This window comes from Ranitomeya variabilis, chromosome 6 (assembly GCF_051348905.1).
Source record: "Ranitomeya variabilis isolate aRanVar5 chromosome 6, aRanVar5.hap1, whole genome shotgun sequence".
NCBI lineage: Eukaryota > Metazoa > Chordata > Amphibia > Anura > Dendrobatidae > Ranitomeya > Ranitomeya variabilis.
In genome coordinates this window covers 495,852,753-495,876,389 of record NC_135237.1, presented here as the reverse complement: position 1 = coordinate 495,876,389, position 23,637 = coordinate 495,852,753, and the positions used below count along the sequence as shown (strand labels likewise).

At 54.1% G+C, this 23,637-nt stretch overlaps 25 non-coding genes and 1 pseudogene across 25 annotated transcripts; all 26 read right to left on the bottom strand.

The window, feature by feature from the left end:
• Positions 1–62: 62 nt before the first annotated feature.
• On the bottom strand, positions 63–181 carry LOC143783760 (5S ribosomal RNA). Its single transcript, XR_013217430.1, has one exon. It is a non-coding gene; the product is annotated as a 5S ribosomal RNA (ribosomal RNA).
• Positions 182–387: 206 nt separating this feature from the next.
• On the bottom strand, positions 388–507 carry LOC143783989 (5S ribosomal RNA). The gene has a single exon (XR_013217648.1). It is a non-coding gene; the product is annotated as a 5S ribosomal RNA (ribosomal RNA).
• A 1,409-nt stretch (positions 508–1,916) lies between these two features.
• Positions 1,917–2,035, bottom strand: LOC143783759 (5S ribosomal RNA). The gene has a single exon (XR_013217429.1). It is a non-coding gene; the product is annotated as a 5S ribosomal RNA (ribosomal RNA).
• A 206-nt stretch (positions 2,036–2,241) lies between these two features.
• Positions 2,242–2,361, bottom strand: LOC143783988 (5S ribosomal RNA). Its single transcript, XR_013217647.1, has one exon. It is a non-coding gene; the product is annotated as a 5S ribosomal RNA (ribosomal RNA).
• Positions 2,362–3,769: 1,408 nt separating this feature from the next.
• On the bottom strand, positions 3,770–3,888 carry LOC143783758 (5S ribosomal RNA). The gene has a single exon (XR_013217428.1). It is a non-coding gene; the product is annotated as a 5S ribosomal RNA (ribosomal RNA).
• A 213-nt stretch (positions 3,889–4,101) lies between these two features.
• Positions 4,102–4,221, bottom strand: LOC143783987 (5S ribosomal RNA). The gene has a single exon (XR_013217646.1). It is a non-coding gene; the product is annotated as a 5S ribosomal RNA (ribosomal RNA).
• Positions 4,222–5,630: 1,409 nt separating this feature from the next.
• LOC143783757 (5S ribosomal RNA) lies at positions 5,631–5,749 on the bottom strand. The gene has a single exon (XR_013217427.1). It is a non-coding gene; the product is annotated as a 5S ribosomal RNA (ribosomal RNA).
• A 206-nt stretch (positions 5,750–5,955) lies between these two features.
• LOC143783986 (5S ribosomal RNA) lies at positions 5,956–6,075 on the bottom strand. Its single transcript, XR_013217645.1, has one exon. It is a non-coding gene; the product is annotated as a 5S ribosomal RNA (ribosomal RNA).
• Positions 6,076–7,483: 1,408 nt separating this feature from the next.
• Positions 7,484–7,602, bottom strand: LOC143783756 (5S ribosomal RNA). Its single transcript, XR_013217426.1, has one exon. It is a non-coding gene; the product is annotated as a 5S ribosomal RNA (ribosomal RNA).
• Positions 7,603–7,808: 206 nt separating this feature from the next.
• LOC143783985 (5S ribosomal RNA) lies at positions 7,809–7,928 on the bottom strand. The gene has a single exon (XR_013217644.1). It is a non-coding gene; the product is annotated as a 5S ribosomal RNA (ribosomal RNA).
• A 1,409-nt stretch (positions 7,929–9,337) lies between these two features.
• On the bottom strand, positions 9,338–9,456 carry LOC143783755 (5S ribosomal RNA). Its single transcript, XR_013217425.1, has one exon. It is a non-coding gene; the product is annotated as a 5S ribosomal RNA (ribosomal RNA).
• A 206-nt stretch (positions 9,457–9,662) lies between these two features.
• Positions 9,663–9,782, bottom strand: LOC143783984 (5S ribosomal RNA). Its single transcript, XR_013217643.1, has one exon. It is a non-coding gene; the product is annotated as a 5S ribosomal RNA (ribosomal RNA).
• A 1,406-nt stretch (positions 9,783–11,188) lies between these two features.
• On the bottom strand, positions 11,189–11,307 carry LOC143783754 (5S ribosomal RNA). The gene has a single exon (XR_013217424.1). It is a non-coding gene; the product is annotated as a 5S ribosomal RNA (ribosomal RNA).
• Positions 11,308–11,513: 206 nt separating this feature from the next.
• LOC143783983 (5S ribosomal RNA) lies at positions 11,514–11,633 on the bottom strand. The gene has a single exon (XR_013217642.1). It is a non-coding gene; the product is annotated as a 5S ribosomal RNA (ribosomal RNA).
• A 1,437-nt stretch (positions 11,634–13,070) lies between these two features.
• On the bottom strand, positions 13,071–13,189 carry LOC143783753 (5S ribosomal RNA). Its single transcript, XR_013217423.1, has one exon. It is a non-coding gene; the product is annotated as a 5S ribosomal RNA (ribosomal RNA).
• Positions 13,190–13,395: 206 nt separating this feature from the next.
• Positions 13,396–13,515, bottom strand: LOC143784036 (5S ribosomal RNA; annotated as a pseudogene).
• A 1,406-nt stretch (positions 13,516–14,921) lies between these two features.
• Positions 14,922–15,040, bottom strand: LOC143783752 (5S ribosomal RNA). Its single transcript, XR_013217422.1, has one exon. It is a non-coding gene; the product is annotated as a 5S ribosomal RNA (ribosomal RNA).
• A 206-nt stretch (positions 15,041–15,246) lies between these two features.
• Positions 15,247–15,366, bottom strand: LOC143783981 (5S ribosomal RNA). Its single transcript, XR_013217640.1, has one exon. It is a non-coding gene; the product is annotated as a 5S ribosomal RNA (ribosomal RNA).
• Positions 15,367–16,772: 1,406 nt separating this feature from the next.
• Positions 16,773–16,891, bottom strand: LOC143783751 (5S ribosomal RNA). The gene has a single exon (XR_013217421.1). It is a non-coding gene; the product is annotated as a 5S ribosomal RNA (ribosomal RNA).
• A 206-nt stretch (positions 16,892–17,097) lies between these two features.
• LOC143783980 (5S ribosomal RNA) lies at positions 17,098–17,217 on the bottom strand. The gene has a single exon (XR_013217639.1). It is a non-coding gene; the product is annotated as a 5S ribosomal RNA (ribosomal RNA).
• A 1,406-nt stretch (positions 17,218–18,623) lies between these two features.
• On the bottom strand, positions 18,624–18,742 carry LOC143783749 (5S ribosomal RNA). Its single transcript, XR_013217419.1, has one exon. It is a non-coding gene; the product is annotated as a 5S ribosomal RNA (ribosomal RNA).
• Positions 18,743–18,948: 206 nt separating this feature from the next.
• LOC143783979 (5S ribosomal RNA) lies at positions 18,949–19,068 on the bottom strand. The gene has a single exon (XR_013217638.1). It is a non-coding gene; the product is annotated as a 5S ribosomal RNA (ribosomal RNA).
• Positions 19,069–20,463: 1,395 nt separating this feature from the next.
• On the bottom strand, positions 20,464–20,582 carry LOC143783748 (5S ribosomal RNA). Its single transcript, XR_013217418.1, has one exon. It is a non-coding gene; the product is annotated as a 5S ribosomal RNA (ribosomal RNA).
• Positions 20,583–20,788: 206 nt separating this feature from the next.
• LOC143783978 (5S ribosomal RNA) lies at positions 20,789–20,908 on the bottom strand. The gene has a single exon (XR_013217637.1). It is a non-coding gene; the product is annotated as a 5S ribosomal RNA (ribosomal RNA).
• A 1,408-nt stretch (positions 20,909–22,316) lies between these two features.
• LOC143783747 (5S ribosomal RNA) lies at positions 22,317–22,435 on the bottom strand. Its single transcript, XR_013217417.1, has one exon. It is a non-coding gene; the product is annotated as a 5S ribosomal RNA (ribosomal RNA).
• A 206-nt stretch (positions 22,436–22,641) lies between these two features.
• On the bottom strand, positions 22,642–22,761 carry LOC143783977 (5S ribosomal RNA). The gene has a single exon (XR_013217636.1). It is a non-coding gene; the product is annotated as a 5S ribosomal RNA (ribosomal RNA).
• Positions 22,762–23,637: the final 876 nt, after the last annotated feature.

Below are 23,637 nucleotides of genomic sequence, written 5' to 3'. Positions count from 1 at the left end.
GGGAATGGAAAAAAGGCATAGAGGAGAGTGACCCCTGCTGGTGGAAGGAAGGAAAAAGCAAAAGCCTACAGCACCTGGTATTCCCAGGCGGTCTCCCATCCAAGTACTAACCAGGCCCGACCCTGCTTAGCTTCCGAGATCAGACGAGATCGGGCGTGTTCAGGGTGGTGTGGCCGTAGGCAGAGACAAGCCTCTCACTTGCTGCTTTTCTACTTTGCACTCTGGCTGCCCTGTCCTGTCCAGTCCAGTGCTCAGCAAGAGGCCCTTTTGTGCTTTCCTTTCTCTTCACGGACTTGTGGGGCTTGGGGCTTCCAGCCTCTAGGTTGCTTAAGGTCGGTGTCTGGCAAGGAGCCGCTCTATACTAGCCGAGCAAGATGTCATCAAAACTGTCTACAGCACCTGGTGTTCCCAGGAGGTCTCCCATCCAAGTACTGTCCAAGCCCAGCCCTGCTTTGCTTCCGAGATCGGACGAGATCGGGCGTATCCAGGGTGGTGTGGCCAGTAGACGCTGCTTGGCCCATCGCCTGGCCAGCCTTCCTCAGGCTCGCGTGGTGGCGAGAACTCTGACCATGTGGAGGCGGGCTCCGAAGGGCCCATGCAAAGGCTGGGCTGCCCCTATAGGCGTTGTTTGTTTTGCAGTGAAACACCTGCCGCAGCAGGGCCTGAGCATCAGGTGTCTTTAAAAATGGCTCGACGCAGGGTCTCCTGCAGGCTAAAGGTACCGTCACATTAAGCGACTTAACAACGATAACGATAGCGATCTGTGACGTTGCAGCGTCCTGGATAGCGATATCGTTGTGTTTGACACGCAGCAGCGATCTGGATCCTGCTGTGATATCGCTGGTCGTTGCTGAAAGTCCAGAACTTTATTTGGTCGTCAGATCGGCGTGTATCGTCGTGTTTGACAGCAAAAGCAACGATGCCAGCAATGTTTTACAATGGTAACCAGGGCAAATATCGAGTTACTAAGCGCAGGGCCGCGCTTAGTAACCCGATATTTACCCTGGTTACCATTGTAAAAGTAAAAAAAAAACACTACATACTCACCCTCTGATGTCTGTCACGTCCCCCGGCGTCCGCGCTGCTGCTCATAGCTTTCTGCACTGACTGTGTCAGTGCCGGCCGGAAAGCAAAGCACAGCGGTGACGTCACCGCTGTGCTTTAGGGCCGGCGCTTACACAGTGCAGGGAAGCGGACGCCGGGGGACGCGGCAGACACTGGAATGTAAGTATGTACTGTTTTTTTTTTTTTACATTTACACTGGTAACCAGGGTAAACATCGGGTTACTAAGCGCGGCCCTGCGCTTAGTAACCCGATGTTTACCCTGGTTACCCGGGGACTTCGGCATCGTTGGTCACTGGAGAGCTGTCTGTGTGACAGCTCTCCAGCGACCACACAGCGACGCTGCAGCGATCGGCATCGTTGTCGATATCGCTGCAGCGTCGCTTAATGTGACGGTACCTTTAACCATTCATCTGGGGGGGGGGGGGGACGTGACAGAAAGAGCAAGCTGGAGCAGCAACTTGAGGTGGATCGAGACGTCCAGGAGCGAATGAAGGAAGAGGGTGAGATGGTTGCGAGTGACTGTGAGCTGCTCTTCAGGGGAGTCGTGTTGCCTGCAAAGGTGTTCTGCTTGCTTCGGCCTGTAAACTGGCCACCAGGTTGCCGGCGGTTGCTTCCAAGCCCGCAGGAGGCGCTGGTCCTGTTGAAAAGAAGCCTAGTATTAAAAGTAAATAAGCAACAATGCTGGAGGCCCACGGTGATGAGAAGGATGCTGGCATTTTGCAAGGATGGAATAGCGCAAGAGTGAAAGCAAATGACAAGAAGAAAGAAGCATGTGTGCCCTTGTGAAAGGGAATGGAAAAAAGGCATAGAGGAGAGTGACCCCTGCTGGTGGAAGGAAGGAAAAAGCAAAAGCCTACAGCACCTGGTATTCCCAGGCGGTCTCCCATCCAAGTACTAACCAGGCCCGACCCTGCTTAGCTTCCGAGATCAGACGAGATCGGGCGTGTTCAGGGTGGTGTGGCCGTAGGCAGAGACAAGCCTCTCACTTGCTGCTTTTCTACTTTGCACTCTGGCTGCCCTGTCCTGTCCAGTCCAGTGCTCAGCAAGAGGCCCTTTTGTGCTTTCCTTTCTCTTCACGGACTTGTGGGGCTTGGGGCTTCCAGCCTCTAGGTTGCTTAAGGTCGGTGTCTGGCAAGGAGCCGCTCTATACTAGCCGAGCAAGATGTCATCAAAACTGTCTACAGCACCTGGTGTTCCCAGGAGGTCTCCCATCCAAGTACTGTCCAAGCCCAGCCCTGCTTTGCTTCCGAGATCGGACGAGATCGGGCGTATCCAGGGTGGTGTGGCCAGTAGACGCTGCTTGGCCCATCGCCTGGCCAGCCTTCCTCAGGCTCGCGTGGTGGCGAGAACTCTGACCATGTGGAGGCGGGCTCCGAAGGGCCCATGCAAAGGCTGGGCTGCCCCTATAGGCGTTGTTTGTTTTGCAGTGAAACACCTGCCGCAGCAGGGCCTGAGCATCAGGTGTCTTTAAAAATGGCTCGACGCAGGGTCTCCTGCAGGCTAAAGGTACCGTCACATTAAGCGACTTAACAACGATAACGATAGCGATCTGTGACGTTGCAGCGTCCTGGATAGCGATATCGTTGTGTTTGACACGCAGCAGCGATCTGGATCCTGCTGTGATATCGCTGGTCGTTGCTGAAAGTCCAGAACTTTATTTGGTCGTCAGATCGGCGTGTATCGTCGTGTTTGACAGCAAAAGCAACGATGCCAGCAATGTTTTACAATGGTAACCAGGGCAAATATCGAGTTACTAAGCGCAGGGCCGCGCTTAGTAACCCGATATTTACCCTGGTTACCATTGTAAAAGTAAAAAAAAAACACTACATACTCACCCTCTGATGTCTGTCACGTCCCCCGGCGTCCGCGCTGCTGCTCATAGCTTTCTGCACTGACTGTGTCAGTGCCGGCCGGAAAGCAAAGCACAGCGGTGACGTCACCGCTGTGCTTTAGGGCCGGCGCTTACACAGTGCAGGGAAGCGGACGCCGGGGGACGCGGCAGACACTGGAATGTAAGTATGTACTGTTTTTTTTTTTTTACATTTACACTGGTAACCAGGGTAAACATCGGGTTACTAAGCGCGGCCCTGCGCTTAGTAACCCGATGTTTACCCTGGTTACCCGGGGACTTCGGCATCGTTGGTCACTGGAGAGCTGTCTGTGTGACAGCTCTCCAGCGACCACACAGCGACGCTGCAGCGATCGGCATCGTTGTCGATATCGCTGCAGCGTCGCTTAATGTGACGGTACCTTTAACCATTCATCTGGGGGGGGGGGGGACGTGACAGAAAGAGCAAGCTGGAGCAGCAACTTGAGGTGGATCGAGACGTCCAGGAGCGAATGAAGGAAGAGGGTGAGATGGTTGCGAGTGACTGTGAGCTGCTCTTCAGGGGAGTCGTGTTGCCTGCAAAGGTGTTCTGCTTGCTTCGGCCTGTAAACTGGCCACCAGGTTGCCGGCGGTTGCTTCCAAGCCCGCAGGAGGCGCTGGTCCTGTTGAAAAGAAGCCTAGTATTAAAAGTAAATAAGCAACAATGCTGGAGGCCCACGGTGATGAGAAGGATGCTGGCATTTTGCAAGGATGGAATAGCGCAAGAGTGAAAGCAAATGACAAGAAGAAAGAAGCATGTGTGCCCTTGTGAAAGGGAATGGAAAAAAGGCATAGAGGAGAGTGACCCCTGCTGGTGGAAGGAAGGAAAAAGCAAAAGCCTACAGCACCTGGTATTCCCAGGCGGTCTCCCATCCAAGTACTAACCAGGCCCGACCCTGCTTAGCTTCCGAGATCAGACGAGATCGGGCGTGTTCAGGGTGGTGTGGCCGTAGGCAGAGACAAGCCTCTCACTTGCTGCTTTTCTACTTTGCACTCTGGCTGCCCTGTCCTGTCCAGTCCAGTGCTCAGCAAGAGGCCCTTTTGTGCTTTCCTTTCTCTTCACGGACTTGTGGGGCTTGGGGCTTGGGGCTTCCAGCCTCTAGGTTGCTTAAGGTCGGTGTCTGGCAAGGAGCCGCTCTATACTAGCCGAGCAAGATGTCATCAAAACTGTCTACAGCACCTGGTGTTCCCAGGAGGTCTCCCATCCAAGTACTGTCCAAGCCCAGCCCTGCTTTGCTTCCGAGATCGGACGAGATCGGGCGTATCCAGGGTGGTGTGGCCAGTAGACGCTGCTTGGCCCATCGCCTGGCCAGCCTTCCTCAGGCTCGCGTGGTGGCGAGAACTCTGACCATGTGGAGGCGGGCTCCGAAGGGCCCATGCAAAGGCTGGGCTGCCCCTATAGGCGTTGTTTGTTTTGCAGTGAAACACCTGCCGCAGCAGGGCCTGAGCATCAGGTGTCTTTAAAAATGGCTCGACGCAGGGTCTCCTGCAGGCTAAAGGTACCGTCACATTAAGCGACTTAACAACGATAACGATAGCGATCTGTGACGTTGCAGCGTCCTGGATAGCGATATCGTTGTGTTTGACACGCAGCAGCGATCTGGATCCTGCTGTGATATCGCTGGTCGTTGCTGAAAGTCCAGAACTTTATTTGGTCGTCAGATCGGCGTGTATCGTCGTGTTTGACAGCAAAAGCAACGATGCCAGCAATGTTTTACAATGGTAACCAGGGCAAATATCGAGTTACTAAGCGCAGGGCCGCGCTTAGTAACCCGATATTTACCCTGGTTACCATTGTAAAAGTAAAAAAAAAACACTACATACTCACCCTCTGATGTCTGTCACGTCCCCCGGCGTCCGCGCTGCTGCTCATAGCTTTCTGCACTGACTGTGTCAGTGCCGGCCGGAAAGCAAAGCACAGCGGTGACGTCACCGCTGTGCTTTAGGGCCGGCGCTTACACAGTGCAGGGAAGCGGACGCCGGGGGACGCGGCAGACACTGGAATGTAAGTATGTACTGTTTTTTTTTTTTTACATTTACACTGGTAACCAGGGTAAACATCGGGTTACTAAGCGCGGCCCTGCGCTTAGTAACCCGATGTTTACCCTGGTTACCCGGGGACTTCGGCATCGTTGGTCACTGGAGAGCTGTCTGTGTGACAGCTCTCCAGCGACCACACAGCGACGCTGCAGCGATCGGCATCGTTGTCGATATCGCTGCAGCGTCGCTTAATGTGACGGTACCTTTAACCATTCATCTGGGGGGGGGGGGGGACGTGACAGAAAGAGCAAGCTGGAGCAGCAACTTGAGGTGGATCGAGACGTCCAGGAGCGAATGAAGGAAGAGGGTGAGATGGTTGCGAGTGACTGTGAGCTGCTCTTCAGGGGAGTCGTGTTGCCTGCAAAGGTGTTCTGCTTGCTTCGGCCTGTAAACTGGCCACCAGGTTGCCGGCGGTTGCTTCCAAGCCCGCAGGAGGCGCTGGTCCTGTTGAAAAGAAGCCTAGTATTAAAAGTAAATAAGCAACAATGCTGGAGGCCCACGGTGATGAGAAGGATGCTGGCATTTTGCAAGGATGGAATAGCGCAAGAGTGAAAGCAAATGACAAGAAGAAAGAAGCATGTGTGCCCTTGTGAAAGGGAATGGAAAAAAGGCATAGAGGAGAGTGACCCCTGCTGGTGGAAGGAAGGAAAAAGCAAAAGCCTACAGCACCTGGTATTCCCAGGCGGTCTCCCATCCAAGTACTAACCAGGCCCGACCCTGCTTAGCTTCCGAGATCAGACGAGATCGGGCGTGTTCAGGGTGGTGTGGCCGTAGGCAGAGACAAGCCTCTCACTTGCTGCTTTTCTACTTTGCACTCTGGCTGCCCTGTCCTGTCCAGTCCAGTGCTCAGCAAGAGGCCCTTTTGTGCTTTCCTTTCTCTTCACGGACTTGTGGGGCTTGGGGCTTCCAGCCTCTAGGTTGCTTAAGGTCGGTGTCTGGCAAGGAGCCGCTCTATACTAGCCGAGCAAGATGTCATCAAAACTGTCTACAGCACCTGGTGTTCCCAGGAGGTCTCCCATCCAAGTACTGTCCAAGCCCAGCCCTGCTTTGCTTCCGAGATCGGACGAGATCGGGCGTATCCAGGGTGGTGTGGCCAGTAGACGCTGCTTGGCCCATCGCCTGGCCAGCCTTCCTCAGGCTCGCGTGGTGGCGAGAACTCTGACCATGTGGAGGCGGGCTCCGAAGGGCCCATGCAAAGGCTGGGCTGCCCCTATAGGCGTTGTTTGTTTTGCAGTGAAACACCTGCCGCAGCAGGGCCTGAGCATCAGGTGTCTTTAAAAATGGCTCGACGCAGGGTCTCCTGCAGGCTAAAGGTACCGTCACATTAAGCGACTTAACAACGATAACGATAGCGATCTGTGACGTTGCAGCGTCCTGGATAGCGATATCGTTGTGTTTGACACGCAGCAGCGATCTGGATCCTGCTGTGATATCGCTGGTCGTTGCTGAAAGTCCAGAACTTTATTTGGTCGTCAGATCGGCGTGTATCGTCGTGTTTGACAGCAAAAGCAACGATGCCAGCAATGTTTTACAATGGTAACCAGGGCAAATATCGAGTTACTAAGCGCAGGGCCGCGCTTAGTAACCCGATATTTACCCTGGTTACCATTGTAAAAGTAAAAAAAAAACACTACATACTCACCCTCTGATGTCTGTCACGTCCCCCGGCGTCCGCGCTGCTGCTCATAGCTTTCTGCACTGACTGTGTCAGTGCCGGCCGGAAAGCAAAGCACAGCGGTGACGTCACCGCTGTGCTTTAGGGCCGGCGCTTACACAGTGCAGGGAAGCGGACGCCGGGGGACGCGGCAGACACTGGAATGTAAGTATGTACTGTTTTTTTTTTTTTACATTTACACTGGTAACCAGGGTAAACATCGGGTTACTAAGCGCGGCCCTGCGCTTAGTAACCCGATGTTTACCCTGGTTACCCGGGGACTTCGGCATCGTTGGTCACTGGAGAGCTGTCTGTGTGACAGCTCTCCAGCGACCACACAGCGACGCTGCAGCGATCGGCATCGTTGTCGATATCGCTGCAGCGTCGCTTAATGTGACGGTACCTTTAACCATTCATCTGGGGGGGGGGGGGACGTGACAGAAAGAGCAAGCTGGAGCAGCAACTTGAGGTGGATCGAGACGTCCAGGAGCGAATGAAGGAAGAGGGTGAGATGGTTGCGAGTGACTGTGAGCTGCTCTTCAGGGGAGTCGTGTTGCCTGCAAAGGTGTTCTGCTTGCTTCGGCCTGTAAACTGGCCACCAGGTTGCCGGCGGTTGCTTCCAAGCCCGCAGGAGGCGCTGGTCCTGTTGAAAAGAAGCCTAGTATTAAAAGTAAATAAGCAACAATGCTGGAGGCCCACGGTGATGAGAAGGATGCTGGCATTTTGCAAGGATGGAATAGCGCAAGAGTGAAAGCAAATGACAAGAAGAAAGAAGCATGTGTGCCCTTGTGAAAGGGAATGGAAAAAAGGCATAGAGGAGAGTGACCCCTGCTGGTGGAAGGAAGGAAAAAGCAAAAGCCTACAGCACCTGGTATTCCCAGGCGGTCTCCCATCCAAGTACTAACCAGGCCCGACCCTGCTTAGCTTCCGAGATCAGACGAGATCGGGCGTGTTCAGGGTGGTGTGGCCGTAGGCAGAGACAAGCCTCTCACTTGCTGCTTTTCTACTTTGCACTCTGGCTGCCCTGTCCTGTCCAGTCCAGTGCTCAGCAAGAGGCCCTTTTGTGCTTTCCTTTCTCTTCACGGACTTGTGGGGCTTGGGGCTTCCAGCCTCTAGGTTGCTTAAGGTCGGTGTCTGGCAAGGAGCCGCTCTATACTAGCCGAGCAAGATGTCATCAAAACTGTCTACAGCACCTGGTGTTCCCAGGAGGTCTCCCATCCAAGTACTGTCCAAGCCCAGCCCTGCTTTGCTTCCGAGATCGGACGAGATCGGGCGTATCCAGGGTGGTGTGGCCAGTAGACGCTGCTTGGCCCATCGCCTGGCCAGCCTTCCTCAGGCTCGCGTGGTGGCGAGAACTCTGACCATGTGGAGGCGGGCTCCGAAGGGCCCATGCAAAGGCTGGGCTGCCCCTATAGGCGTTGTTTGTTTTGCAGTGAAACACCTGCCGCAGCAGGGCCTGAGCATCAGGTGTCTTTAAAAATGGCTCGACGCAGGGTCTCCTGCAGGCTAAAGGTACCGTCACATTAAGCGACTTAACAACGATAACGATAGCGATCTGTGACGTTGCAGCGTCCTGGATAGCGATATCGTTGTGTTTGACACGCAGCAGCGATCTGGATCCTGCTGTGATATCGCTGGTCGTTGCTGAAAGTCCAGAACTTTATTTGGTCGTCAGATCGGCGTGTATCGTCGTGTTTGACAGCAAAAGCAACGATGCCAGCAATGTTTTACAATGGTAACCAGGGCAAATATCGAGTTACTAAGCGCAGGGCCGCGCTTAGTAACCCGATATTTACCCTGGTTACCATTGTAAAAGTAAAAAAAAAACACTACATACTCACCCTCTGATGTCTGTCACGTCCCCCGGCGTCCGCGCTGCTGCTCATAGCTTTCTGCACTGACTGTGTCAGTGCCGGCCGGAAAGCAAAGCACAGCGGTGACGTCACCGCTGTGCTTTAGGGCCGGCGCTTACACAGTGCAGGGAAGCGGACGCCGGGGGACGCGGCAGACACTGGAATGTAAGTATGTACTGTTTTTTTTTTTTTACATTTACACTGGTAACCAGGGTAAACATCGGGTTACTAAGCGCGGCCCTGCGCTTAGTAACCCGATGTTTACCCTGGTTACCCGGGGACTTCGGCATCGTTGGTCACTGGAGAGCTGTCTGTGTGACAGCTCTCCAGCGACCACACAGCGACGCTGCAGCGATCGGCATCGTTGTCGATATCGCTGCAGCGTCGCTTAATGTGACGGTACCTTTAACCATTCATCTGGGGGGGGGGGGGGACGTGACAGAAAGAGCAAGCTGGAGCAGCAACTTGAGGTGGATCGAGACGTCCAGGAGCGAATGAAGGAAGAGGGTGAGATGGTTGCGAGTGACTGTGAGCTGCTCTTCAGGGGAGTCGTGTTGCCTGCAAAGGTGTTCTGCTTGCTTCGGCCTGTAAACTGGCCACCAGGTTGCCGGCGGTTGCTTCCAAGCCCGCAGGAGGCGCTGGTCCTGTTGAAAAGAAGCCTAGTATTAAAAGTAAATAAGCAACAATGCTGGAGGCCCACGGTGATGAGAAGGATGCTGGCATTTTGCAAGGATGGAATAGCGCAAGAGTGAAAGCAAATGACAAGAAGAAAGAAGCATGTGTGCCCTTGTGAAAGGGAATGGAAAAAAGGCATAGAGGAGAGTGACCCCTGCTGGTGGAAGGAAGGAAAAAGCAAAAGCCTACAGCACCTGGTATTCCCAGGCGGTCTCCCATCCAAGTACTAACCAGGCCCGACCCTGCTTAGCTTCCGAGATCAGACGAGATCGGGCGTGTTCAGGGTGGTGTGGCCGTAGGCAGAGACAAGCCTCTCACTTGCTGCTTTTCTACTTTGCACTCTGGCTGCCCTGTCCTGTCCAGTCCAGTGCTCAGCAAGAGGCCCTTTTGTGCTTTCCTTTCTCTTCACGGACTTGTGGGGCTTGGGGCTTCCAGCCTCTAGGTTGCTTAAGGTCGGTGTCTGGCAAGGAGCCGCTCTATACTAGCCGAGCAAGATGTCATCAAAACTGTCTACAGCACCTGGTGTTCCCAGGAGGTCTCCCATCCAAGTACTGTCCAAGCCCAGCCCTGCTTTGCTTCCGAGATCGGACGAGATCGGGCGTATCCAGGGTGGTGTGGCCAGTAGACGCTGCTTGGCCCATCGCCTGGCCAGCCTTCCTCAGGCTCGCGTGGTGGCGAGAACTCTGACCATGTGGAGGCGGGCTCCGAAGGGCCCATGCAAAGGCTGGGCTGCCCCTATAGGCGTTGTTTGTTTTGCAGTGAAACACCTGCCGCAGCAGGGCCTGAGCATCAGGTGTCTTTAAAAATGGCTCGACGCAGGGTCTCCTGCAGGCTAAAGGTACCGTCACATTAAGCGACTTAACAACGATAACGATAGCGATCTGTGACGTTGCAGCGTCCTGGATAGCGATATCGTTGTGTTTGACACGCAGCAGCGATCTGGATCCTGCTGTGATATCGCTGGTCGTTGCTGAAAGTCCAGAACTTTATTTGGTCGTCAGATCGGCGTGTATCGTCGTGTTTGACAGCAAAAGCAACGATGCCAGCAATGTTTTACAATGGTAACCAGGGCAAATATCGAGTTACTAAGCGCAGGGCCGCGCTTAGTAACCCGATATTTACCCTGGTTACCATTGTAAAAGTAAAAAAAAAAACACTACATACTCACCCTCTGATGTCTGTCACGTCCCCCGGCGTCCGCGCTGCTGCTCATAGCTTTCTGCACTGACTGTGTCAGTGCCGGCCGGAAAGCAAAGCACAGCGGTGACGTCACCGCTGTGCTTTAGGGCCGGCGCTTACACAGTGCAGGGAAGCGGACGCCGGGGGACGCGGCAGACACTGGAATGTAAGTATGTACTGTTTTTTTTTTTTTACATTTACACTGGTAACCAGGGTAAACATCGGGTTACTAAGCGCGACCCTGCGCTTAGTAACCCGATGTTTACCCTGGTTACCCGGGGACTTCGGCATCGTTGGTCACTGGAGAGCTGTCTGTGTGACAGCTCTCCAGCGACCACACAGCGACGCTGCAGCGATCGGCATCGTTGTCGATATCGCTGCAGCGTCGCTTAATGTGACGGTACCTTTAACCATTCATCTGGGGGGGGGGACGTGACAGAAAGAGCAAGCTGGAGCAGCAACTTGAGGTGGATCGAGACGTCCAGGAGCGAATGAAGGAAGAGGGTGAGATGGTTGCGAGTGACTGTGAGCTGCTCTTCAGGGGAGTCGTGTTGCCTGCAAAGGTGTTCTGCTTGCTTCGGCCTGTAAACTGGCCACCAGGTTGCCGGCGGTTGCTTCCAAGCCCGCAGGAGGCGCTGGTCCTGTTGAAAAGAAGCCTAGTATTAAAAGTAAATAAGCAACAATGCTGGAGGCCCACGGTGATGAGAAGGATGCTGGCATTTTGCAAGGATGGAATAGCGCAAGAGTGAAAGCAAATGACAAGAAGAAAGAAGCATGTGTGCCCTTGTGAAAGGGAATGGAAAAAAGGCATAGAGGAGAGTGACCCCTGCTGGTGGAAGGAAGGAAAAAGCAAAAGCCTACAGCACCTGGTATTCCCAGGCGGTCTCCCATCCAAGTACTAACCAGGCCCGACCCTGCTTAGCTTCCGAGATCAGACGAGATCGGGCGTGTTCAGGGTGGTGTGGCCGTAGGCAGAGACAAGCCTCTCACTTGCTGCTTTTCTACTTTGCACTCTGGCTGCCCTGTCCTGTCCAGTCCAGTGCTCAGCAAGAGGCCCTTTTGTGCTTTCCTTTCTCTTCACGGACTTGTGGGGCTTGGGGCTTCCAGCCTCTAGGTTGCTTAAGGTCGGTGTCTGGCAAGGAGCCGCTCTATACTAGCCGAGCAAGATGTCATCAAAACTGTCTACAGCACCTGGTGTTCCCAGGAGGTCTCCCATCCAAGTACTGTCCAAGCCCAGCCCTGCTTTGCTTCCGAGATCGGACGAGATCGGGCGTATCCAGGGTGGTGTGGCCAGTAGACGCTGCTTGGCCCATCGCCTGGCCAGTAGACGCTGCTTGGCCCATCGCCTGGCCAGCCTTCCTCAGGCTCGCGTGGTGGCGAGAACTCTGACCATGTGGAGGCGGGCTCCGAAGGGCCCATGCAAAGGCTGGGCTGCCCCTATAGGCGTTGTTTGTTTTGCAGTGAAACACCTGCCGCAGCAGGGCCTGAGCATCAGGTGTCTTTAAAAATGGCTCGACGCAGGGTCTCCTGCAGGCTAAAGGTACCGTCACATTAAGCGACTTAACAGCGATAACGATAGCGATCTGTGACGTTGCAGCGTCCTGGATAGCGATATCGTTGTGTTTGACACGCAGCAGCGATCTGGATCCTGCTGTGATATCGCTGGTCGTTGCTGAAAGTCCAGAACTTTATTTGGTCGTCAGATCGGCGTGTATCGTCGTGTTTGACAGCAAAAGCAACGATGCCAGCAATGTTTTACAATGGTAACCAGGGCAAATATCGAGTTACTAAGCGCAGGGCCGCGCTTAGTAACACGATATTTACCCTGGTTACCATTGTAAAAGTAAAAAAAAAAACACTACATACTCACCCTCTGATGTCTGTCACGTCCCCCGGCGTCCGCGCTGCTGCTCATAGCTTTCTGCACTGACTGTGTCAGTGCCGGCCGGAAAGCAAAGCACAGCGGTGACGTCACCGCTGTGCTTTAGGGCCGGCGCTTACACAGTGCAGGGAAGCGGACGCCGGGGGACACGGCAGACACTGGAATGTAAGTATGTACTGTTTTTTTTTTTTTACATTTACACTGGTAACCAGGGTAAACATCGGGTTACTAAGCGCGGCCCTGCGCTTAGTAACCCGATGTTTACCCTGGTTACCCGGGGACTTCGGCATCGTTGGTCACTGGAGAGCTGTCTGTGTGACAGCTCTCCAGCGACCACACAGCGACGCTGCAGCGATCGGCATCGTTGTCGATATCGCTGCAGCGTCGCTTAATGTGACGGTACCTTTAACCATTCATCTGGGGGGGGGGGACGTGACAGAAAGAGCAAGCTGGAGCAGCAACTTGAGGTGGATCGAGACGTCCAGGAGCGAATGAAGGAAGAGGGTGAGATGGTTGCGAGTGACTGTGAGCTGCTCTTCAGGGGAGTCGTGTTGCCTGCAAAGGTGTTCTGCTTGCTTCGGCCTGTAAACTGGCCACCAGGTTGCCGGCGGTTGCTTCCAAGCCCGCAGGAGGCGCTGGTCCTGTTGAAAAGAAGCCTAGTATTAAAAGTAAATAAGCAACAATGCTGGAGGCCCACGGTGATGAGAAGGATGCTGGCATTTTGCAAGGATGGAATAGCGCAAGAGTGAAAGCAAATGACAAGAAGAAAGAAGCATGTGTGCCCTTGTGAAAGGGAATGGAAAAAAGGCATAGAGGAGAGTGACCCCTGCTGGTGGAAGGAAGGAAAAAGCAAAAGCCTACAGCACCTGGTATTCCCAGGCGGTCTCCCATCCAAGTACTAACCAGGCCCGACCCTGCTTAGCTTCCGAGATCAGACGAGATCGGGCGTGTTCAGGGTGGTGTGGCCGTAGGCAGAGACAAGCCTCTCACTTGCTGCTTTTCTACTTTGCACTCTGGCTGCCCTCTCCTGTCCAGTCCAGTGCTCAGCAAGAGGCCCTTTTGTGCTTTCCTTTCTCTTCACGGACTTGTGGGGCTTGGGGCTTCCAGCCTCTAGGTTGCTTAAGGTCGGTGTCTGGCAAGGAGCCGCTCTATACTAGCCGAGCAAGATGTCATCAAAACTGTCTACAGCACCTGGTGTTCCCAGGAGGTCTCCCATCCAAGTATTGTCCAAGCCCAGCCCTGCTTTGCTTCCGAGATCGGACGAGATCGGGCGTATCCAGGGTGGTGTGGCCAGTAGACGCTGCTTGGCCCATCGCCTGGCCAGCCTTCCTCAGGCTCGCGTGGTGGCGAGAACTCTGACCATGTGGAGGCGGGCTCCGAAGGGCCCATGCAAAGGCTGGGCTGCCCCTATAGGCGTTGTTTGTTTTGCAGTGAAACACCTGCCGCAGCAGGGCCTGAGCATCAGGTGTCTTTAAAAATGGCTCGACGCAGGGTCTCCTGCAGGCTAAAGGTACCGTCACATTAAGCGACTTAACAGCGATAACGATAGCGATCTGTGACGTTGCAGCGTCCTGGATAGCGATATCGTTGTGTTTGACACGCAGCAGCGATCTGGATCCTGCTGTGATATCGCTGGTCGTTGCTGAAAGTCCAGAACTTTATTTGGTCGTCAGATCGGCGTGTATCGTCGTGTTTGACAGCAAAAGCAACGATGCCAGCAATGTTTTACAATGGTAACCAGGGCAAATATCGAGTTACTAAGCGCAGGGCCGCGCTTAGTAACCCGATATTTACCCTGGTTACCATTGTAAAAGTAAAAAAAAAACACTACATACTCACCCTCTGATGTCTGTCACGTCCCCCGGCGTCCGCGCTGCTGCTCATAGCTTTCTGCACTGACTGTGTCAGTGCCGGCCGGAAAGCAAAGCACAGCGGTGACGTCACCGCTGTGCTTTAGGGCCGGCGCTTACACAGTGCAGGGAAGCGGACGCCGGGGGACACGGCAGACACTGGAATGTAAGTATGTACTGTTTTTTTTTTTTTACATTTACACTGGTAACCAGGGTAAACATCGGGTTACTAAGCGCGGCCCTGCGCTTAGTAACCCGATGTTTACCCTGGTTACCCGGGGACTTCGGCATCGTTGGTCACTGGAGAGCTGTCTGTGTGACAGCTCTCCAGCGACCACACAGCGACGCTGCAGCGATCGGCATCGTTGTCGATATCGCTGCAGCGTCGCTTAATGTGACGGTACCTTTAACCATTCATCTGGGGGGGGGGGACGTGACAGAAAGAGCAAGCTGGAGCAGCAACTTGAGGTGGATCGAGACGTCCAGGAGCGAATGAAGGAAGAGGGTGAGATGGTTGCGAGTGACTGTGAGCTGCTCTTCAGGGGAGTCGTGTTGCCTGCAAAGGTGTTCTGCTTGCTTCGGCCTGTAAACTGGCCACCAGGTTGCCGGCGGTTGCTTCCAAGCCTGCAGGAGGCGCTGGTCCTGTTGAAAAGAAGCCTAGTATTAAAAGTAAATAAGCAACAATGCTGGAGGCCCACGGTGATGAGAAGGATGCTGGCATTTTGCAAGGATGGAATAGCGCAAGAGTGAAAGCAAATGACAAGAAGAAAGAAGCATGTGTGCCCTTGTGAAAGGGAATGGAAAAAAGGCATAGAGGAGAGTGACCCCTGCTGGTGGAAGGAAGGAAAAAGCAAAAGCCTACAGCACCTGGTATTCCCAGGCGGTCTCCCATCCAAGTACTAACCAGGCCCGACCCTGCTTAGCTTCCGAGATCAGACGAGATCGGGCGTGTTCAGGGTGGTGTGGCCGTAGGCAGAGACAAGCCTCTCACTTGCTGCTTTTCTACTTTGCACTCTGGCTGCCCTGTCCTGTCCAGTCCAGTGCTCAGCAAGAGGCCCTTTTGTGCTTTCCTTTCTCTTCACGGACTTGTGGGGCTTGGGGCTTCCAGCCTCTAGGTTGCTTAAGGTCGGTGTCTGGCAAGGAGCCGCTCTATACTAGCCGAGCAAGATGTCATCAAAACTGTCTACAGCACCTGGTGTTCCCAGGAGGTCTCCCATCCAAGTACTGTCCAAGCCCAGCCCTGCTTTGCTTCCGAGATCGGACGAGATCGGGCGTATCCAGGGTGGTGTGGCCAGTAGACGCTGCTTGGCCCATCGCCTGGCCAGCCTTCCTCAGGCTCGCGTGGTGGCGAGAACTCTGACCATGTGGAGGCGGGCTCCGAAGGGCCCATGCAAAGGCTGGGCTGCCCCTATAGGCGTTGTTTGTTTTGCAGTGAAACACCTGCCGCAGCAGGGCCTGAGCATCAGGTGTCTTTAAAAATGGCTCGACGCAGGGTCTCCTGCAGGCTAAAGGTACCGTCACATTAAGCGACTTAACAGCGATAACGATAGCGATCTGTGACGTTGCAGCGTCCTGGATAGCGATATCGTTGTGTTTGACACGCAGCAGCGATCTGGATCCTGCTGTGATATCGCTGGTCGTTGCTGAAAGTCCAGAACTTTATTTGGTCGTCAGATCGGCGTGTATCGTCGTGTTTGACAGCAAAAGCAACGATGCCAGCAATGTTTTACAATGGTAACCAGGGCAAATATCGAGTTACTAAGCGCAGGGCCGCGCTTAGTAACCCGATATTTACCCTGGTTACCATTGTAAAAGTAAAAAAAAAACACTACATACTCACCCTCTGATGTCTGTCACGTCCCCCGGCGTCCGCGCTGCTGCTCATAGCTTTCTGCACTGACTGTGTCAGTGCCGGCCGGAAAGCAAAGCACAGCGGTGACGTCACCGCTGTGCTTTAGGGCCGGCGCTTACACAGTGCAGGGAAGCGGACGCCGGGGGACGCGGCAGACACTGGAATGTAAGTATGTACTGTTTTTTTTTTTTTACATTTACACTGGTAACCAGGGTAAACATCGGGTTACTAAGCGCGGCCCTGCGCTTAGTAACCCGATGTTTACCCTGGTTACCCGGGGACTTCGGCATCGTTGGTCACTGGAGAGCTGTCTGTGTGACAGCTCTCCAGCGACCACACAGCGACGCTGCAGCGATCGGCATCGTTGTCGATATCGCTGCAGCGTCGCTTAATGTGACGGTACCTTTAACCATTCATCTGGGGGGGGGGGACGTGACAGAAAGAGCAAGCTGGAGCAGCAACTTGAGGTGGATCGAGACGTCCAGGAGCGAATGAAGGAAGAGGGTGAGATGGTTGCGAGTGACTGTGAGCTGCTCTTCAGGGGAGTCGTGTTGCCTGCAAAGGTGTTCTGCTTGCTTCGGCCTGTAAACTGGCCACCAGGTTGCCGGCGGTTGCTTCCAAGCCCGCAGGAGGCGCTGGTCCTGTTGAAAAGAAGCCTAGTATTAAAAGTAAATAAGCAACAATGCTGGAGGCCCACGGTGATGAGAAGGATGCTGGCATTTTGCAAGGATGGAATAGCGCAAGAGTGAAAGCAAATGACAAGAAGAAAGAAGCATGTGTGCCCTTGTGAAAGGGAATGGAAAAAAGGCATAGAGGAGAGTGACCCCTGCTGGTGGAAGGAAGGAAAAAGCAAAAGCCTACAGCACCTGGTATTCCCAGGCGGTCTCCCATCCAAGTACTAACCAGGCCCGACCCTGCTTAGCTTCCGAGATCAGACGAGATCGGGCGTGTTCAGGGTGGTGTGGCCGTAGGCAGAGACAAGCCTCTCACTTGCTGCTTTTCTACTTTGCACTCTGGCTGCCCTGTCCTGTCCAGTCCAGTGCTCAGCAAGAGGCCCTTTTGTGCTTTCCTTTCTCTTCACGGACTTGTGGGGCTTGGGGCTTCCAGCCTCTAGGTTGCTTAAGGTCGGTGTCTGGCAAGGAGCCGCTCTATACTAGCCGAGCAAGATGTCATCAAAACTGTCTACAGCACCTGGTGTTCCCAGGAGGTCTCCCATCCAAGTACTGTCCAAGCCCAGCCCTGCTTTGCTTCCGAGATCGGACGAGATCGGGCGTATCCAGGGTGGTGTGGCCAGTAGACGCTGCTTGGCCCATCGCCTGGCCAGCCTTCCTCAGGCTCGCGTGGTGGCGAGAACTCTGACCATGTGGAGGCGGGCTCCGAAGGGCCCATGCAAAGGCTGGGCTGCCCCTATAGGCGTTGTTTGTTTTGCAGTGAAACACCTGCCGCAGCAGGGCCTGAGCATCAGGTGTCTTTAAAAATGGCTCGACGCAGGGTCTCCTGCAGGCTAAAGGTACCGTCACATTAAGCGACTTAACAACGATAACGATAGCGATCTGTGACGTTGCAGCGTCCTGGATAGCGATATCGTTGTGTTTGACACGCAGCAGCGATCTGGATCCTGCTGTGATATCGCTGGTCGTTGCTGGAAAGTCCAGAACTTTATTTGGTCGTCAGATCGGCGTGTATCGTCGTGTTTGACAGCAAAAGCAACGATGCCAGCAATGTTTTACAATGGTAACCAGGGCAAATATCGAGTTACTAAGCGCAGGGCCGCGCTTAGTAACACGATATTTACCCTGGTTACCATTGTAAAAGTAAAAAAAAAACACTACATACTCACCCTCTGATGTCTGTCACGTCCCCCGGCGTCCGCGCTGCTGCTCATAGCTTTCTGCACTGACTGTGTCAGTGCCGGCCGGAAAGCAAAGCACAGCGGTGACGTCACCGCTGTGCTTTAGGGCCGGCGATTACTCAGTGCAGGGAAGCGGACGCCGGGGGACGCGGCAGACACTGGAATGTAAGTATGTACTGTTTTTTTTTTTTACATTTACACTGGTAACCAGGGTAAACATCGGGTTACTAAGCGCGGCCCTGCGCTTAGTAACCCGATGTTTACCCTGGTTACCCGGGGACTTCGGCATCGTTGGTCACTGGAGAGCTGTCTGTGTGACAGCTCTCCAGCGACCACACAGCGACGCTGCAGCGATCGGCATCGTTGTCGATATCGCTGCAGCGTCGCTTAATGTGACGGTACCTTTAACCATTCATCTGGGGGGGGGGGACGTGACAGAAAGAGCAAGCTGGAGCAGCAACTTGAGGTGGATCGAGACGTCCAGGAGCGAATGAAGGAAGAGGGTGAGATGGTTGCGAGTGACTGTGAGCTGCTCTTCAGGGGAGTCGTGTTGCCTGCAAAGGTGTTCTGCTTGCTTCGGCCTGTAAACTGGCCACCAGGTTGCCGGCGGTTGCTTCCAAGCCCGCAGGAGGCGCTGGTCCTGTTGAAAAGAAGCCTAGTATTAAAAGTAAATAAGCAACAATGCTGGAGGCCCACGGTGATGAGAAGGATGCTGGCATTTTGCAAGGATGGAATAGCGCAAGAGTGAAAGCAAATGACAAGAAGAAAGAAGCATGTGTGCCCTTGTGAAAGGGAATGGAAAAAAGGCATAGAGGAGAGTGACCCCTGCTGGTGGAAGGAAGGAAAAAGCAAAAGCCTACAGCACCTGGTATTCCCAGGCGGTCTCCCATCCAAGTACTAACCAGGCCCGACCCTGCTTAGCTTCCGAGATCAGACGAGATCGGGCGTGTTCAGGGTGGTGTGGCCGTAGGCAGAGACAAGCCTCTCACTTGCTGCTTTTCTACTTTGCACTCTGGCTGCCCTGTCCTGTCCAGTCCAGTGCTCAGCAAGAGGCCCTTTTGTGCTTTCCTTTCTCTTCACGGACTTGTGGGGCTTGGGGCTTCCAGCCTCTAGGTTACTTAAGGTCGGTGTCTGGCAAGGAGCCGCTCTATACTAGCCGAGCAAGATGTCATCAAAACTGTCTACAGCACCTGGTGTTCCCAGGAGGTCTCCCATCCAAGTACTGTCCAAGCCCAGCCCTGCTTTGCTTCCGAGATCGGACGAGATCGGGCGTATCCAGGGTGGTGTGGCCAGTAGACGCGGCTTGGCCCATCGCCTGGCCAGCCTTCCTCAGGCTCGCGTGGTGGCGAGAACTCTGACCATGTGGAGGCGGGCTCCGAAGGGCCCATGCAAAGGCTGGGCTGCCCCTATAGGCGTTGTTTGTTTTGCAGTGAAACACCTGCCGCAGCAGGGCCTGAGCATCAGGTGTCTTTAAAAATGGCTCGACGCAGGGTCTCCTGCAGGCTAAAGGTACCGTCACATTAAGCGACTTAACAACGATAACGATAGCGATCTGTGACGTTGCAGCGTCCTGGATAGCGATATCGTTGTGTTTGACACGCAGCAGCGATCTGGATCCTGCTGTGATATCGCTGGTCGTTGCTGAAAGTCCAGAACTTTATTTGGTCGTCAGATCGGCGTGTATCGTCGTGTTTGACAGCAAAAGCAACGATGCCAGCAATGTTTTACAATGGTAACCAGGGCAAATATCGAGTTACTAAGCGCAGGGCCGCGCTTAGTAACCCGATATTTACCCTGGTTACCATTGTAAAAGTAAAAAAAAAACACTACATACTCACCCTCTGATGTCTGTCACGTCCCCCGGCGTCCGCGCTGCTGCTCATAGCTTTCTGCACTGACTGTGTCAGTGCCGGCCGGAAAGCAAAGCACAGCGGTGACGTCACCGCTGTGCTTTAGGGCCGGCGATTACTCAGTGCAGGGAAGCGGACGCCGGGGGACGCGGCAGACACTGGAATGTAAGTATGTACTGTTTTTTTTTTTTACATTTACACTGGTAACCAGGGTAAACATCGGGTTACTAAGCGCGGCCCTGCGCTTAGTAACCCGATGTTTACCCTGGTTACCCGGGGACTTCGGCATCGTTGGTCACTGGAGAGCTGTCTGTGTGACAGCTCTCCAGCGACCACACAGCGACGCTGCAGCGATCGGCATCGTTGTCGATATCGCTGCAGCGTCGCTTAATGTGACGGTACCTTTAACCATTCATCTGGGGGGGGGGGACGTGACAGAAAGAGCAAGCTGGAGCAGCAACTTGAGGTGGATCGAGACGTCCAGGAGCGAATGAAGGAAGAGGGTGAGATGGTTGCGAGTGACTGTGAGCTGCTCTTCAGGGGAGTCGTGTTGCCTGCAAAGGTGTTCTGCTTGCTTCGGCCTGTAAACTGGCCACCAGGTTGCCGGCGGTTGCTTCCAAGCCCGCAGGAGGCGCTGGTCCTGTTGAAAAGAAGTAAGTAAATAAGCAACAATGCTGGAGGCCCACGGTGATGAGAAGGATGCTGGCATTTTGCAAGGATGGAATAGCGCAAGAGTGAAAGCAAATGACAAGAAGAAAGAAGCATGTGTGCCCTTGTGAAAGGGAATGGAAAAAAGGCATAGAGTAGAGTGACCCCTGCTGGTGGAAGGAAGGAAAAAGCAAAAGCCTACAGCACCTGGTATTCCCAGGCGGTCTCCCATCCAAGTACTAACCAGGCCCGACCCTGCTTAGCTTCCGAGATCAGACGAGATCGGGCGTGTTCAGGGTGGTGTGGCCGTAGGCAGAGACAAGCCTCTCACTTGCTGCTTTTCTACTTTGCACTCTGGCTGCCCTGTCCTGTCCAGTCCAGTGCTCAGCAAGAGGCCCTTTTGTGCTTTCCTTTCTCTTCACGGACTTGTGGGGCTTGGGGCTTCCAGCCTCTAGGTTGCTTAAGGTCGGTGTCTGGCAAGGAGCCGCTCTATACTAGCCGAGCAAGATGTCATCAAAACTGTCTACAGCACCTGGTGTTCCCAGGAGGTCTCCCATCCAAGTACTGTCCAAGCCCAGCCCTGCTTTGCTTCCGAGATCGGACGAGATCGGGCGTATCCAGGGTGGTGTGGCCAGTAGACGCTGCTTGGCCCATCGCCTGGCCAGCCTTCCTCAGGCTCGCGTGGTGGCGAGAACTCTGACCATGTGGAGGCGGGCTCCGAAGGGCCCATGCAAAGGCTGGGCTGCCCCTATAGGCGTTGTTTGTTTTGCAGTGAAACACCTGCCGCAGCAGGGCCTGAGCATCAGGTGTCTTTAAAAATGGCTCGACGCAGGGTCTCCTGCAGGCTAAAGGTACCGTCACATTAAGCGACTTAACAACGATAACGATAGCGATCTGTGACGTTGCAGCGTCCTGGATAGCGATATCGTTGTGTTTGACACGCAGCAGCGATCTGGATCCTGCTGTGATATCGCTGGTCGTTGCTGAAAGTCCAGAACTTTATTTGGTCGTCAGATCGGCGTGTATCGTCGTGTTTGACAGCAAAAGCAACGATGCCAGCAATGTTTTACAATGGTAACCAGGGCAAATATCGAGTTACTAAGCGCAGGGCCGCGCTTAGTAACACGATATTTACCCTGGTTACCATTGTAAAAGTAAAAAAAAAACACTACATACTCACCCTCTGATGTCTGTCACGTCCCCCGGCGTCCGCGCTGCTGCTCATAGCTTTCTGCACTGACTGTGTCAGTGCCGGCCGGAAAGCAAAGCACAGCGGTGACGTCACCGCTGTGCTTTAGGGCCGGCGCTTACACAGTGCAGGGAAGCGGACGCCGGGGGACGCGGCAGACACTGGAATGTAAGTATGTACTGTTTTTTTTTTTTTACATTTACACTGGTAACCAGGGTAAACATCGGGTTACTAAGCGCGGCCCTGCGCTTAGTAACCCGATGTTTACCCTGGTTACCCGGGGACTTCGGCATCGTTGGTCACTGGAGAGCTGTCTGTGTGACAGCTCTCCAGCGACCACACAGCGACGCTGCAGCGATCGGCATCGTTGTCGATATCGCTGCAGCGTCGCTTAATGTGACGGTACCTTTAACCATTCATCTGGGGGGGGGGGGGACGTGACAGAAAGAGCAAGCTGGAGCAGCAACTTGAGGTGGATCGAGACGTCCAGGAGCGAATGAAGGAAGAGGGTGAGATGGTTGCGAGTGACTGTGAGCTGCTCTTCAGGGGAGTCGTGTTGCCTGCAAAGGTGTTCTGCTTGCTTCGGCCTGTAAACTGGCCACCAGGTTGCCGGCGGTTGCTTCCAAGCCCGCAGGAGGCGCTGGTCCTGTTGAAAAGAAGCCTAGTATTAAAAGTAAATAAGCAACAATGCTGGAGGCCCACGGTGATGAGAAGGATGCTGGCATTTTGCAAGGATGGAATAGCGCAAGAGTGAAAGCAAATGACAAGAAGAAAGAAGCATGTGTGCCCTTGTGAAAGGGAATGGAAAAAAGGCATAGAGGAGAGTGACCCCTGCTGGTGGAAGGAAGGAAAAAGCAAAAGCCTACAGCACCTGGTATTCCCAGGCGGTCTCCCATCCAAGTACTAACCAGGCCCGACCCTGCTTAGCTTCCGAGATCAGACGAGATCGGGCGTGTTCAGGGTGGTGTGGCCGTAGGCAGAGACAAGCCTCTCACTTGCTGCTTTTCTACTTTGCACTCTGGCTGCCCTCTCCTGTCCAGTCCAGTGCTCAGCAAGAGGCCCTTTTGTGCTTTCCTTTCTCTTCACGGACTTGTGGGGCTTGGGGCTTCCAGCCTCTAGGTTGCTTAAGGTCGGTGTCTGGCAAGGAGCCGCTCTATACTAGCCGAGCAAGATGTCATCAAAACTGTCTACAGCACCTGGTGTTCCCAGGAGGTCTCCCATCCAAGTACTGTCCAAGCCCAGCCCTGCTTTGCTTCCGAGATCGGACGAGATCGGGCGTATCCAGGGTGGTGTGGCCAGTAGACGCTGCTTGGCCCATCGCCTGGCCAGCCTTCCTCAGGCTCGCGTGGTGGCGAGAACTCTGACCATGTGGAGGCGGGCTCCGAAGGGCCCATGCAAAGGCTGGGCTGCCCCTATAGGCGTTGTTTGTTTTGCAGTGAAACACCTGCCGCAGCAGGGCCTGAGCATCAGGTGTCTTTAAAAATGGCTCGACGCAGGGTCTCCTGCAGGCTAAAGGTACCGTCACATTAAGCGACTTAACAGCGATAACGATAGCGATCTGTGACGTTGCAGCGTCCTGGATAGCGATATCGTTGTGTTTGACACGCAGCAGCGATCTGGATCCTGCTGTGATATCGCTGGTCGTTGCTGAAAGTCCAGAACTTTATTTGGTCGTCAGATCGGCGTGTATCGTCGTGTTTGACAGCAAAAGCAACGATGCCAGCAATGTTTTACAATGGTAACCAGGGCAAATATCGAGTTACTAAGCGCAGGGCCGCGCTTAGTAACACGATATTTACCCTGGTTACCATTGTAAAAGTAAAAAAAAAACACTACATACTCACCCTCTGATGTCTGTCACGTCCCCCGGCGTCCGCGCTGCTGCTCATAGCTTTCTGCACTGACTGTGTCAGTGCCGGCCGGAAAGCAAAGCACAGCGGTGACGTCACCGCTGTGCTTTAGGGCCGGCGCTTACACAGTGCAGGGAAGCGGACGCCGGGGGACACGGCAGACACTGGAATGTAAGTATGTACTGTTTTTTTTTTTTTACATTTACACTGGTAACCAGGGTAAACATCGGGTTACTAAGCGCGGCCCTGCGCTTAGTAACCCGATGTTTACCCTGGTTACCCGGGGACTTCGGCATCGTTGGTCACTGGAGAGCTGTCTGTGTGACAGCT